We start from the raw sequence: 12,696 nt of genomic DNA, 5'->3' as shown, positions 1-12,696 counted from the left end.
CTCTTTAGAGATGGCATGTAAGAGAAGAGTTTATAATAACACCACATTTCTCACATAGAAAACTGAGTGACTATATATAGGTGCCACTCACTAATGTAATAAATATAAAGAGTAACAAGTTTAAGGGAAAAAATGAGTTCAGTGGATGGAGCACCAGCCTGTGAACCAAAAAGTTGCTTGTTCAATTCCCAGTCAGGACACACACCTGGGTTGTGGGCCAGGACCCCATTTGCAGAGCATGCAACGCCCCCTCTCTTTCTCCCTCCCTTGCACTCTCTCTAAATATAATTATAAATAAAATCTTTTATAAACTGCTTTCAGAAAAAAGAAAAAATGAGTACAATCATGGACATGTTATATTTGAAGTGTTAGGAGACCACATTTTGAACTGTCCACTAGGTAACTTATTCATCCAACCAAATATGCTAACCACTGAGAATACACGCAGTGCAACTGCACTATACACCTATTTGTTTAATGGTGGGGAAGAGGAGCACATACACAAAAATAATTGTTCTCAGCAATTACATGAGTGATGGTAGTATTGCATTGTTTTTCTGAGACTGTTGTGTGTATACTGTGGAATAAAACAAGTAATTGTGTGATATTATAATTATGTCATCCCCAATATTCTTGACAACTTAGCTTATTTTTAATGTGAAAAGAGATAGAGATCATAATTTTATAATTGTTGAAGAATTAATAGATTTATGCATTAATTTTCAATATCAGCTAGCATCATGAGAGACAACCAGATATTACGTACCTTTTAAATCTGAATGAGATGCTAAATTCAATGTGCTGAAAATACACAGACTGTGGAATGTATTAAAATATACTATGAGGATACAATCTGCAAAATCAAAGAAACCATAGAGGCAAAATTATTCAATTTTTTACAACAAACAAAATATGAGAGAAAAGATAAAAAGAGACAGAGGAGGGACAACATTGATTAAAAGAGACTTAAAAGAACTAAACAATGTTGTTTAGGAATGTTTATGTGGATAATAAAATTATAAGGAAAAGTATGAAATTGACTATCATAAAATTCATGATAGTTGTTACTTTAAGGGGGTGCAATGGGGCTTGTGATTAAGAAACACATATAGGGCATCTGAGGTGGCTGGAAAAAAGTTGAACACCCTTATAAGTGGGAGTTATAAGGGTGTTCAACATTTTTTTTAAAGATTTTATTTATTTATTTTTAGAGAGGGAAGGGAGGGAGAGAGAGAGAGAGAGACATCAATGTGCAGTTGCTGGGGGTTCTGGCCTGCAACCCAGGAATGTACCCTGGCTGGGAATCGAACCTGGGACACGTTGGTTCCCAGCCCGCGCTCAATCCACTGAGCTACACCAGCCAGGGCAGGGTGTTCAACTTTTAACAATTCTTTAATGTATACACTAGTATTATACAGTTTTCCATCTGTAATATATTGGATATAAAAAGATATACAATATAGAAAAATAAAAAATGTTTAAAGATTTTATTTATTCATTTTAGACATAGGAAGGAAGGGAGAAAAAGAGGGAGATAAACATCAATGTGTGGTTGCCTCTTGTGCACCCCCTAATGGGGACCTGACCTGACCTGCAACCCAGGCAGGTGCCCTGACTGGGAATTGAACCGGCGACCCTTTGTTTCACAAGCCAGCACACAATCCACTAAGCCACATCAGCCAGAGCCTAACAAATATAAAATTTTAAATGTAAGCCATATGTTACTCTCCTGCATAAAACCTTTCAATGGTGTTCTTTCACACAAAAAATAAAAATTCTCTTTCCAATCTCTGACTTTTTAAAAAGATTTTATTTATTTTTAGATAGAAGGGAAGGGAGAGAGAAGGAGAGAACATATATGGGTTGTGTCTCACAACCCGCATCTAGGGACCTGCCCTGAAGAAGGGGCCTTTCAGTTCACAGGCTGGTGCTCAATCCACTGGGCCATACCAGCCAGGCCATTCTCCGCCTTTTTAAAAACACTCCAGTCACATTGTCCTTCTGTTTCTTAATAATGCCAACTTTATTTTATACTAGATCTTCCCTCTATCTGGGAACTTCACACCAACTGTTTCCTTTGTTTGGAACAAATTTCATACCATATTTTGCAGGAAGAGCTCCTCTGCTCTGTAGAATCCATTCCCCATTAATTACATCATCCTGTGTTATATTCTTCCTAGTATTTATCATTATCTGAAATTACCTTACTTAAGTAATAAATACTTTTTCTGTGTCTTCCATTGAAACTAAAGCTCTATCAGAGCAAGAATTTGTCTGACCAATTCACTGCTGTAACCCCTGCTCCTAGAATCCTGCCAGGACATAGCAGATACTCAATGAATTGAATCACTCACGAGGAGTGAATAGTATGAGAAGAGAACCAAGGACAGAACCACACAGAATGTCTCTTACATTTAAGAGACAGGTAGAGAAAGAGAAGGCAGCAAAGAAATTATCTGAACTAGGGAAAAGAGGTGTCCCAGGAGCCAGAGAGTAAATAAAGTGTCTCGGTCAATTTGGTTCTTGAATTCTTTTTTTCTTTTAAGATTTTATTTTTTTTTTTTAGAGAGGGGAAGGGAGAAAGAGAGGGAGAGAAATATCAATGTATGGTTGCCTCTCACATGCTCCCTACTGGGGACCTGGCTTGCAACCCAGGCATGTGCCCTGATCTGGGAATCGAACCAGCAACTCTTTGGTTCACAGGGGCACTCAGTCCACTGAGCCACACCAGCCAGGGCTGGTTCTTGAACTCTTATATCATAGCTTAGTACTTGCTCCTTGGATCTGATGTTTGACATTCTTCTGGTGGTATCTACTTCTGAACTGCCCTGCTTTAATTACTTTTTTAAACTGGAAAGTTTCCAACTATTCCAGGAAAAGGTGATCCAGCCCATTCCCCTGAGGTTTCACACTTTGGACAGCCCTTGTGGCTGGAATTCCTGCCAGATTCACACCAGGAATAAGGCCTAGATAGAACCAGGCCAATTGTATGGTAAATGACATTAAAATGGTTTCTCAAATGTCTTGTGGACAAAAAAAGAGACCACATACTAAAACTTGACAAGTTCAGGGGAGGCAGCATGGTGGGCCCTACAAACTCAGAGGCTGAAAGTTACCTTGTAGGTAGGAACATAAAAATTCCTAACTAAAAGCAAATCATGGAGGGTCATGTCCTAGGCCTGTAGCTTCTTTGACAAAGGTCAATTTTTACCTTCAGTGAGCCTGTCTATTGTCTTTTTTCATATAAGATAACACACCTTTGAAATGTCAGAGTAATCTTCTTGTCCAGACCCTTCAAGGCACAACTGTGGGCATGAGAGCAACGAAACCACAGAACCCCTCATTGTTATCTTGTTCCCCATATACCATCTCCATTTGCTGTAAATGTTAATTATTAACTATCCTGTACCCACCAATGTAAAAGAAGTGTCTCTTCATTTTACTTTTTATTCAGTTCCAGAGATTACCACTCACTCACTTCCACACCCCAGCTTTGTTTTCTCCCACCCCCTTAACCTACCACCAATGGATATCATGTAACCCTCCTTATATCTCCTCCTTTGATTCTAATGTATAAAATAAGCTTCAAAACCACCCTTCCCTGGAGCATTTTCACAATCTGTTGAGATTTTGCTTCCCAGCAATTATCAGTTGTGCTCAAATAAACTCATTAAAATTCTCTATAGGTTTAGATGCTTCTTACATTGATAGTCTCCATGATCACTTTCACTGGAGCAAACCACCAAAAGCAAAGATCAGAGATAAAAGTTTGGGACAGAATTGCACACCCATAAAGAAGAGCTCAAAAAAGAAATCAGAATTGACAATTTAACAAAGAAACATTTGCTAGAATTAGAAATGTTAGGTATCAAACACAAACCGAAATGGGGAATAGCTAAGATCTGAAGCATCATGTACTCAAACTGTCATAGTTGTTAAATGTCATACTTAACAAAAATATACATTTCATCAGGAAAGAATTATGATTCTAAGGAACATATCTTGTAAAATAATGACAAAGGGATCTCTATAAAAGTGAAGGAAGAAATGATGAAAGAACAATATTGTGCAAAGACACAGGACAGGATAATCCATTGATACATTAATTTGCTCACTCAACTAAAGGTATTTTTCCCTACTCTATTCCAGGCAGGTAGCCAAACCTTTGGTTTCACTTGCCATAAGGATTTTTTAATCTGCTTCTAGGTAACAATCACAACTCAGACATTTGTAAAAGCTAAATAGTTTCTGAAAGGGAGACATGCAGTGACTCTGCTGGGTATGATGAACCAAAGTAGCTTCATGTAAGTTACTAAGTTTGGCTCATGAACCCTGACAAAAATTTGAGGTACTTAAAAATGCAGGAGGGCCCTGACCTGTGTGGCTCAGTGGTTTGGGCATCATCCCACAAAGTGAAAGGTCACCAGTTCAATCTCCGGTCCGGGTACATGGCTGGGTTGCAGGTTCGGTGCCCAGTCGGGACGCCTAGGACAAGCAACCAGTTGACATTTCTCTCCCTCTCCTTCTCCCTCCCTCCTCCTCTCTCTGAAAATAAATAAAATCTTTTTAAATATACAGTGGGATCTGCATAGGCATCCCATTTCTTCTTTTTAACTGAATAAAAAGTGAGTAAACTATCTCTTAATTTATAAAATACTCTAAGAAATATTTCCATCAGATTTGTCTCCACATGACTGCCCTGAACTGCCAAAAAGTTATACTTTATGCTATTGTTCCTAATTTTTTGTATCCAGATTTTGGATTTGCTCGGGCAGATTTCCTAATTCTCATCAGAATGATATGTACATGTTGAAAATCTTTATCTTGTTAATATCATTTCCTTTGGTGTCAGTTAGAATTAGCTTTAGTTGCATATGAGAAAACTCTAATTAAGAATGCCTTAAACAAAACAGAACTTATTTCCCTCACATATAACAAAAGCCAAGTTGAACAGTCCAGGCAGGGTTAGTATATAGATACACAGTTGTTATGATCTGAATGTTTGTGTCAAGCCTTTTACTCTTCAGCTTTACAACATATAACCATGTGTGATGTATTTTAAACTCTGGTTTTAGGAAATTTCAAAACTCTCTAAATGATAAACAGCTATTATAGATTTCTTAAAGATATTTCAAGAGGATGAAATTGTGGCCATAGTTTTGTATGTTATTAAAGTAATTCTCCAACACACTACAAAATCTTGCCAGTTATTTTTTGAAGTAAATGCTTTCATCTTAAAAACAATAAAGAAACTTTATATCAGACTTTTTTATTGTTGTTCATATACAGTTGTCTCCATTTTCCTGCCACCACTACCCCTCTCTCTCATTCCCATCTCCCACGCTCAATCCTTCCTCCCTTTGGCTTTGTCCATGGGAGCTTCATACATGTTCCTTTGATGGCTCTTCCCTTCTTTCCCCAATTATCCATCTCCCCCTTCCCCTCTGGTTACTGTCAGTTTGTTCTTAATTTCAATGTCTCTGGTTATATTTTGCTTGCTTGTTTGTTTTGTTGATTAGGTTCCACTTATAGGTGAGATCTTATGGTATTTGTCTTTCTCCACCTGGCTTATTTCACTTAGCATAATGCTCTCCAGATCCATCCATGCTGCCACAAAGGCTAGGAGCTCCTTCTTTCTTTCTACTGTGCAGTATTCTATCATGTAAATGTACCATAGTTCTTTGATCCATTCATTTACTGATTGGCACTTAGTTTGCTTCCAGCACTTGGCTATTGTAAATTGTGCTGCTATGAACATGGGGGTGCACAGGGTCTTTTGAACTGGTGTTTCAAGATTCTCAGTGTGTAATCACAGCAGTGGAATTGCTGGGTCAAAAGGCAGTTCCAGTTTTAGTTTTCTAAGTAAGTTCCATACTGTTTTCCACAGTGGCTACACCAGTCTGCATTCCCACTGACAGTGTGCTAGGGTCCCCTTTTCTCCACAATCTCCTTAGCACTTGTTGTTTGTTGATTTGTTTATGATGGCCATTCTCACTGGTGTGAAGTGGTATCTCACTGTGGTTTTAACTTGCATCTCTCTGATGGCTAGTGATGCTGAGCATATTTTCATATGTCTCTGGGCCCCCTGTATGTCCTCCTTGGAGAAGTGTCTATTCAGGTCTTTTGCCCATTTTTTAATTGGATGGTTTGTCTTCCTGGAGCGGAGTCATGTGAGTTGTTTATAAACTTGGAGATCAAACCCTTGTCTGAGATATCATTGGCAAATATATTTTCCCATACAGTTGGTTCCCTTTTCATTTTGCTGATGTTTTCTTTATCTGTGCAGAAGCTTTTTATTTTGATGAAGTGCTGTTTGTTTATTCTTTCCTTTATGTCCCTTGCTCTTTGGGATATATCAGTGAAAATATTGCTGTGTGGAATATCTGAGATTTTCCTGACTATGTTCTCCTTTAGGACTTTTATGGTATTATGACATATTTTAAGTCTTTTATTCATCTTCAATTTATTTTTGTGTATGGTGTAAGTTGATGGTCAAGTTTCATTTTTTTTTTTTGCATGTAGCTGTCCATATCTTTCAACACCATTTGTTGAAAAGGATATTTTTACTCCATTTTATGCTTCTCCTTTGACAAATATTAACTGACCATAGAGACTTGGGTTTATTTCGGGACTCTGTATTCTATTCCATTGATCTGTGTCTGTTCTTATGCCAGTACCAGACTATTTTGATTACTGTGGCCTTGTAACATAGTTTGATGTCAGGTATGGTGATCTCTCCTTCTTTTTTCTTCTTTCTCACCCAGTTATTTTTTTTGCATACAACCAGTATGATGGCTGACTATATTTTGTAAGTATTTTTGAGTATATCTTGTGTTGAGCTTTTTCATTCCTTCCCCCACAGTCATTTTAGAAGACAAAAGTAGAGGTAATGGGGTCTTCTACTGGAGAGGCTTCTGTCCCAGGAAGGCCACTCATCCCCTGGGAAGGGTCATATAGTCAGGTATCTATGGCTTTTTATCTGAAATGCAGTTATGGCTTAATGAGTGGTTTTCCAGAGGCTCTTAGTCTTTGGGAAGTCCCCATTGTTGGGACTATTGTTCTCATGCTCTTTGCAACCCAGATCAAGAGCAACATGGGCTTATTTCTGTCTCTGTTTTGTTAGTTGCCCTTTCCATATCAGCAAAAACCCACTGCAGCATGAGGCAGGCTGGAGGCAGTATGTTAGTGGCTAGCTTTCCCATAGTAGTCCATGCCATTCAGCCTCAACAGGGTCAGTCCCTGGAGCCAGCACATCTTGTCCTGAAGCTGACATAGTGAAATGATCTACACACAGCCCTCCTGTGCTGCAGATGAAGGACACCCTTCCCTTCCCACCAGGAATAGATATAGCAGTGGGGTTGGCCAGGTGCCATATAATATAAACATTTTAAGCAGAACAAAGAAGTATAGTCAAGCCCAGAACAGGGAACAATAATCCCAAACAAGTCCACATGCCCAGCATAGGCTGTGAGGGCTCCTTACCTTCATGTAAGAAAATGTTGCAGGCCCAAGGCATAGTCTCATGCAGTTATGCAAGGGTCAACGGGCTGTGCATGACTGCTTTTCCCAATATCTGCCTTATCTTCTGTTTTAACAGATGAAATAGATGAGGTGTCCCTATTCCAAAATATGTACCATATTTTGCTGTGTACAATGTGCTCCTGTGTATAATGCACAGCGACGTTTTTGGCCCAAACTTTCAGGAAAAAAATCTTTCATTTTAATTTTTAATTCAATTTTTTATTTATTTATATTTAGAAAGAAAACTGATTATTGTATTCCAGGGTATTATTTTGCATACAGATATCATTGTAACTTTCTAGAGTTACACTTTTAGCACATAAGCATAAAAGAATTAAAAACATTTATATAGATACAGAATTAGTGCTACCCATGTATAATGAGCATCCTTATTTTTCCCTCAAAAATTTGGGCAAAAATGGATGCATTATACATGGCAAAATATGGTATTCTGGAAAGGCTCTTGTTTCTCAAGGATTTTGCTCCTGTAACTTTTGCCTCTGTTTCCAGTATCATAAATCTCCCCCCTCTACTAAATCACTCCCATGAGCATATAACCATGCTCTAGTATCTCCCATTTAAAAAGTAGTTCCTTGACCTTACAGTCCTCTCTAGCTACTGACCCATTTCTACCTTCTTACCTCACTTTCTCCTCAGTCTCTTCAACTGGGCTTCTTTCTTTGCTATTCCACCTGAGACTGCATTTATAAGATCACTGGTGATACTCATTTTGCCAAACCCAGTGGCCATTTGTTATCCTAACTGACCTTTAGAAGCATACACTGCAACTGACCTCTCTCTTCCTGAACTCTTCTGATACCACACTCTTCATTTTCACCTAGAGGGGTCCCCTTTGCTGACACTTCCTTTTCTACTGGAACTCTAAAGTTTGCAGAGCACCAAGGCTCTGTCCTAGGCCTTCTCATCTTTATTTATACTCTCCCGGATGATCTCACTCAATGTCATGCTTTAAATACTTACTCATGCCAATGACACTCAATCCTAGAACTCTCCTCTGAACTTCAGACTCATGCATCAAATTGCCTCCTTGATATTTCCACATATATGTGATTTCCCTCCTAATTTAGCTCTTTACTGTTTCAAGAACTTAACACTTTATGATTTCATGGAGTAGTCACAAGATTTTCTTCAATTCACAGTTGTCTGTCCTGCAATCAAACTAGAGTTTACTGACCAGTTCAGTTTGGACACTAGGAAAAGAAATTATACTAAGAAATAAGATTCTTTAATTCTTACATATTTTCATTTTTATTATTTTTATTATGTATAATTGGCATATGTAATTTTCATTTCAGGTGCACAATACAATGACTTGATATTCATATATCAATATATTGTGAAATGATCACCACAGTAAGTCTAGTTGACATCTGTCACCATATATAGCTACAGAATTTTATTGTTCTTGTGATGAGAACTCTTAAGACTTACTCTCTTAGTGACTTTCAAATATTACTAACTATAGTTGCCATGCTACACATTACATCCCCATGACTTATTTATTTTATAACTGGAAGTCTGTACCCCTTCATCTATTTTTCCCAACCTCCACCCACTGCCTCTGGCAACTAACAATCTGTCCTCTGCATCCTCGAGCTTGTTTGTTTCTTCTTGTTTTTTAGATTCCACATGTAAGTGACATAATATGGTATTTGCCTTTCTCTGAGTTTTTTCACTTAGCATAATGCCCGCAAGTTCCATCTTTGCTATCACAAATGGGAACATTTTTATGGCTGAATTTTATATATATCATGTTTTCTTTATCTATTCAGCCATGGATGGATTCTTAGGTTGTTGTTTCCATATCTTAGCTATTGTAAATAATGCTGCAATGAACATAGGCTGCATGTATCATTTCAAGTTAGATGTTTTTGTTTCAGATAAATACTCAGAAGTGGAACATCTGGATCATATGGTAATTCTATTTTTCATTTTTTGAGGAACCTCCATACTGTTTTCCATAGTAGCTGCACCAATTTACATTCCCACCAACAGTGCACAAGGGTTCCTTTTTCTCCATATCCTCAAAAGCATTTGTTATCTCTTGTCTTTTTGTTAATAACCGTTCTAGCAGGTGTGAGGTGATATCTGGTTTTGATTTGCATTTCCCTAATGATTACTGATGTGGAGCACTTTTGCACGTACCTGTTGGCAATCAAGTATGTCTTCTTAGGAAAAATGTCTGCTCAGATACCCTACCTATTTGTTGATTGGATTTTTTTGTTATTGAATTGTATGAGTTTTTATGTATTTTGGATATTAATCTCTTACTAGATAATTCCTTTTGTTTTGAAAACTGATTTTCCCACTTTTGAATAAGTTAATTATGCTTACAATATTTAATGTGGCATATACATTTCTCCCATGATTTAATCAGAAGCTGTAATAATGAAGTTTTTTCTTATGCATTCATTATCTAACCATATTTTTACATATATTGACTATGTTTTCAAAGGGTATCTACTGCAGGACATCTGCACACACTGTGGGACTAATTCTAGGCCACTGCTGCTGGCCTTTTTTTCTTTTCTCCCCATAGTCATCTATGCACATGACTTCAGTGATTTCTTCTGACTTTTCTCTTGGGCTTCAGTTCTACATTTCTGATGGTCCACTGGACAAATATAATTGCATGTTCCACTCCAAATTGAACACAGCCAAAGCCAAATCTTCTTTCACCCTGCTCCTAAATCAGTAACTCCTGACTTCCCTCTTCCTGTTAGTGGAACTGCCATTCTCTTGGCTGGCAGGCTCCACTTCACTTCCTCTCTTCCCTTATAGTTCATCATCATCTACTACTATTTCTTCCTTTAACAAAGCAATGTCATGTCCTGGTGCCAGGATTATGAGTTTGGGGTCAAAAAACTTGAGAATATTAGTTAACTGAGACCTTTATGCCCCACTTTCCTCATATGTAATATAAGGTTAAAAATACATACCAGGATTGTTTTGAATAACCCAATGCATACAAGAACCTAACAGCATATAAGTTCTCACTGTATGTTTTTCTCTTCCTGCCCTCCACTTCCACAGCCAAAATTATAGCGCTGTCCCTCACAGTATCTCATCTAAATGATTTTACTCATTTCTAAACTCTGCTTTTAATCTTTCTGCCCCCAACACTTCCTAGAACATTATTTGGTTCACAGTATGATCTTACCAAAAAGTATTTAATGGCTGTCTAATTTTAAACCGAAAGTACCTAAAGTTTGGGGGATAATTCTTACTAAACTATAAACTCTTTCAGAAGGTCAAGGACTTTGTGTATTCATACTATCTTTCACTGAAGTACACTGCATGCACCAAGGATTCAGTGAACATTTCTTCCAAAAAATGACTAAAATGATGTTCTTATCTGGAACTTTGTTACAGAATATGAGAATTTATTTTCAATATGCTAAATTCCTCAAGGACACTTAATTTCAGTTCTGCCGTCTACATGATCTTTTTTAAATCACTTCAAATATTTGGTAGCAATTTGCTTGACTCTTTTAGGTATGGAAGCAATGACTACTGGCTTCATCCCTCAGAATGTTTTTCTGTTCCTTGAAGAGATAAACATCTTTTTAAAATTTTTTGTTATTGTTCAATTATAGTTGTCCTTCTTGTTCCCCCATTACTCTCCTCTGTCCTGCTTTCCCCCACATTCAGTCTGCCCCCCCTCACCCCATTATCCTTGTCCATGGTTTGTTTTGTTGATTAGGTTCCACTTATAGGTGAGATCATATGGTATTTGTCTTTCACCACCTGGCTTATTTCACTTAGCATAGTGCTCTCCAGTTTTATCCATGCTGCCGCAAAGGCTAGGAGCTCCTTCTTTCTTTCTGCTGTGTAGTATTCCATTGTGTAAATGTATCACAGTTTTTTGATCCACTCATTTACTGATGGGCACTTAGGCTGTTTCCAGCACTTAGCTGTTGTAAATTGTGCTGCTATGAACGTTGGGGTGTATAGGTTCTTTTGAACTGGTGTTTCAAGATTCTTACAGTATAATTCCAGCAGTGGAATTGCTGAGTCAAAAGGCTGTTCCATTTTTACTTTTCTTAGGAAATTCCATACTATTGTCCACTGTGGCTGCACCAGTCTGCATTCCCACCAATAGTGTACTAGGGTTCCCTTTTCTCCACAATCTTCTTAGCACTTGTTGTTTGTTGATTTGTTTATGATGGCCAGTCTCACTGGTGTGAAGTGGTACGAAGAGATAAATATCTTGAGTGAGTTGTGTACTGGCATCACAGTCACCACCCATGTTCACAGAGGGCATGCTGTTAATAATCAGGCTCCAAATTTGTTAGTTTATGAGTTAAAAGTATTATGAAACGTTTATTTAAAAAGACTTGAATATGTGTCATGTGTGCACTACTGCACTTACTCTAACACAGTGGTTCTCAAACTTCTATAGGTATATGAATCACCATAGACCTATATTGTCCAATACAATAGCCACTATCCATGTGGCAATGGATCACTTGGAAGTTAAAGTGAGGTGTGCTTTGAGTGTAAAATACATACCAGATTTTAAGGACTAAGTACAGAAAAGGAATGTAAAATATCTCAACAACATAATTGATCATATGTTGAAGTGAAAATGGTTGGACTGGGTTAAATAAAATGTATTAGAATTAATTGCATCTGATTTTTTAATCTTTTTAATGTGGCTACTGGCATATTTAAAAATATATAAGTGAGTTGCTTTATGATTCATGTTATGTTCCTGTTGAAGAGCATTGTTTAGATGCTTATTTAAAATGTTTCCCATTTTTTGAGATTTTACTTTAGTAGTTCCAGGTTAGGGCCCAGAAATCAGATAATTTTTATCTCTCCAAGTATTCAACTGCTAAATCACCATAGGGAGTCATTGTTTTATGTTACTTTGACCAGATAATTTTGATGGTGTTCAGCACAGCAAACAGGATTCAAACAGATAACAAAGAGGGCAATTGTTCTTCGCTTCAATTGTGTAATAATTGCCATCCCATAATAGTCATAGGTGTTTTTCATGAGCAAAACACACTTCCAAATATAATCACAATACAACCATTTGGTGGTGGAAGGTGGTGGAACAATTAAGCAAAATCTACCACAAATTTAAGCACACACAACCTTTGACTTCTAGAAATTGATCTTGCAGATCTTCTCACAAGCTCACTATGA

The sequence above is a fragment of the Phyllostomus discolor genome, chromosome 4 (assembly GCF_004126475.2).
Source record: "Phyllostomus discolor isolate MPI-MPIP mPhyDis1 chromosome 4, mPhyDis1.pri.v3, whole genome shotgun sequence".
In the NCBI taxonomy this organism is placed as follows: Eukaryota; Metazoa; Chordata; class Mammalia; order Chiroptera; family Phyllostomidae; genus Phyllostomus; species Phyllostomus discolor.
Note: the sequence above shows the minus strand (reverse complement) of the source record.